Below are 3,500 nucleotides of genomic sequence, written 5' to 3' on the forward strand. Positions count from 1 at the left end.
CAGATACGAACTCTTCGCAGTAGCCAAGCTAACCACGGCAATGGCATTTCTAATGGAAAGTACCAAGCTTCTCGGAGTGAAAGTCTTGGATAAAATTAATGGACAGCTCTTTCTACATGTTTCGCTTAGCGTTAGGGTTTTATCAGCTCAGGCAGTCAATCGCACAGAGAATACCACAGCAACAGAGACGAACTCTTCGCAGTAGCCAAGCTAACCACGGCAATGGCATTTCTGATGGAAAGTACCAAGCTTCTCGGAGTGAAAGTCTTGGATATAATTAATGGACGACTCTTTATGTTTCGCTTAGTGTAAGGGTTTTATCAGCTCAGGCAGACAATCGCACAGAGAATACCACAGCAACAGACTAACTCTTCGCAGTAGCCAAGCTAACCACGGCAAGGGCATTTCAGATTGAAAATACTAGGTTAACTTTATGGTTAGGGTTGAATGCCAGAGCCAACACATGTCAACTGAGCACCTCCGCCAATGCCCAAGTGCTGGATTAGAAATACCCCAAAGATTACGGTTAGGGATAGAGTTTGATTGGTTAAGTCTAGGGGCAATTTGGGTGTTTATTCGTTACAACTGATCTCCCATTGTCTTATATCTTGATTACTTTATCCCGTTTTAAACTTGAAATGTTGTTGGTGGGGTTTGGAACAATACAAGTGTTTTTTTGTTTTTGTTTTTTAAATTTAATTTTTCTGCAATTGCAATTTAATGTTTTAAGAGTTAAGACTAAGGTTTAGATCAAATTGATGAATTTCTGCACTTTTTTCCTTTTTACCACTCAGAACATGCCCCTTCTCTTGATGCTCCCATGAAAGGAGCATTGAACATCATCTAAGGCACAGAGCTTGTGATTAAACCACTTCTCTGTACCACATTAGCGCTCAGGAAGAAGCACCCCAGCTCATCATCGTGGGTGGCGGAACTCACTTTAGAAAAACATTTCTCACGATAAAACTAAAAGAACTTATCCCCGAAAGTAGGATTAGCTTTTGCTAAACGTAACGGATGGCTCTATATCTTTCGGTTACGGTTGGGGTAAGGGTTTCATCATCTCAGGCAGACAATCGCACAGAGAATACCACAGCAACAGAGACGAACTCTTCGCAGTAGCAGAGCTAACCACGGCAATGGCATTTGTGATGGAAAGTACAAAGCTTCTCAGAGTGAAAGTCTTGGATAAAATTAATGGACGTTTCTTTCTATATGTTTCGCTTAGTGTAAGGGTTTTATCAGCTCAGGCAGACAATCGCACAGAGAATACCACAGCAACAGAGACGAACTCTTCGCAGTAGCCAAGCTAACCACGGCAATGGCATTTCTGATGGAAAGTACCAAGCTTCTCGGAGTGAAAGGCTTGGATAAAATTAATGGAGTTTCTTTCTATACGTTTCGCTTAGTGTAAGGGTTTTATCAGCTCAGGCAGACAATCACACAGAGAATACCACCGCAACAGATACGAACTCTTCGCAGTAGCCAAGCTAACCACGGCAATGGCATTTCTAATGGAAAGTACCAAACTTCTCACAGTAAAAGTTTTGGATAAAATTACTGGACGTTTCTTTCTATACGTTTCGCTTCGTGTAAGGGTTTTATAAGCTCAGACAGACAATCGCACAGAGAATACCACAGCAACAGAGACCAACTCTGTAGTAGCCAAGCTAACTATTGCAATGGCATTCCTGATGGAAAGTATCAAGTTTCTTGCAGTGAAAGTTTTGGATAAAATTAATGAACGGCTATTCTACATATTTCACTTACAGTAAGGGTTTTATATGTTCAGTCGGACAATCCCGCAGAAATACAATAGCAACAGAAACTAAGTCTTCGTGGAAGCGAAGCAAACCAAGGCAATGTCATTACTGAGGAAAAGTACCAAGCTTCTCCGAGTGAAAGTCTTGGATAAAATTAATGGACGGCTCTATGTTTCGCTTAGTGTAAGGGTTTTATCAGCTCAGGCAGACAATCGCACAGAGAATACCACAGCAACAGAGACGAACTCTTCGCAGTAGCCAAGCTAACCACGGCAATGGCATTTCTGATGGAAAGTACCAAGCTTCTCGGAGTTAAAGTCTTGGATAAAATTAATGGACGTTTCTTTCTATACGTTTCGCTTAGTGTGAGGGTTTTATCAGCTCAGGCACACAATCGCACAGAGAATACCACAGCAACAGAGATGAACTCTTCGCAGTAGCCAAGCTAACCACGGCAATGGCATTTCTGATAGAAAGTACCAAGCTTCTCGGAGTGAAAGTTTTGGATAAAATTAATGGACAGCTCTTTCTACATGTTTCGCTTAGCGTTAGGGCTTTATCAGCTCAGGCAGTCAATCGCACAGAGAATACCACAGCAACAGAGACGAACTCTTCGCAGTAGCCAAGCTAACCACGGCAATGGCATTTCTGATGGAAAGTACCAAGCTTCTCGGAGTGAAAGGCTTAGATAAAATTAATAGACGGCTCTTTCTAGGTTTTGCTTAGCTTAAGGGTTTTATCAGCTCAGGCAGACAATCGCACAGAGAATACCACAGCAACAGAGACGAACTCTTCGCAGTAGCCAAGCTAACCACAGCAATGGCATTTCTGATGGAAAGTACCAAGCTTCTCGGAGTGAAAGTCTTGGATAAAATTAATGGACGTTTCTTTCTATACGTTTCGCTTAGTGTAAGGGTTTTATCAGCTCAGGCAGACAATCACACAGAGAATACCACCGCAACAGATACGAACTCTTCGCAGTAGCCAAGCTAACCACAGCAATGGCATTTCTAATGGAAAGTACCAAGCTTCTCGGAGTGAAAGTCTTGGATAAAATTAATGGACAGCTCTTTCTACAGGTTTCGCTTAGCGTTAGGGTTTTATCAGCTCAGGCAGTCAATCGCACAGAGAATACCACAGCAACAGAGACGAACTCTTCGCAGTAGCCAAGCTAACCACGGCAATGGCATTTCTGATGGAAAGTACCAAGCTTCTCGGAGTGAAAGTCTTGGATATAATTAATGGACGACTCTTTATGTTTCGCTTAGTGTAAGGGTTTTATCAGCTCAGGCAGACAATCGCACAGAGAATACCACAGCAACAGACTAACTCTTCGCAGTAGCCAAGCTAACCACGGCAAGGGCATTTCAGATTGAAAATACTAGGTTAACTTTATGGTTAGGGTTGAATGCCAGAGCCAACACATGTCAACTGAGCACCTCCGCCAATGCCCAAGTGCTGGATTAGAAATACCCCAAAGATTACGGTTAGGGATAGAGTTTGATTGGTTAAGTCTAGGGGCAATTTGGGTGTTTATTCGTTACAACTGATCTCCCATTGTCTTATATCTTGATTACTTTATCCCGTTTTAAACTTGAAATGTTGTTGGTGGGGTTTGGAACAATAGTGTTTTTTTGTTTTTTAAATTTAATTTTTCTGCAATTGCAATTTAATGTTTTAAGAGTTAAGACTAAGGTTTAGATCAAATTGATGAATTTCTGCACTTTTTTCCTTTTT

At 41.6% G+C, this 3,500-nt stretch overlaps 1 non-coding gene across 1 annotated transcript; it reads right to left on the minus strand.

Annotated features, from left to right (window-relative positions):
• Positions 1–785: 785 nt before the first annotated feature.
• On the minus strand, positions 786–998 carry LOC130110875 (small nucleolar RNA U3). Its single transcript, XR_008810089.1, has one exon. It is a non-coding gene; the product is annotated as a small nucleolar RNA U3 (small nucleolar RNA).
• Positions 999–3,500: the final 2,502 nt, after the last annotated feature.

This window comes from Lampris incognitus, chromosome 3 (assembly GCF_029633865.1).
Source record: "Lampris incognitus isolate fLamInc1 chromosome 3, fLamInc1.hap2, whole genome shotgun sequence".
Classification (NCBI taxonomy): domain Eukaryota; kingdom Metazoa; phylum Chordata; class Actinopteri; order Lampriformes; family Lampridae; genus Lampris; species Lampris incognitus.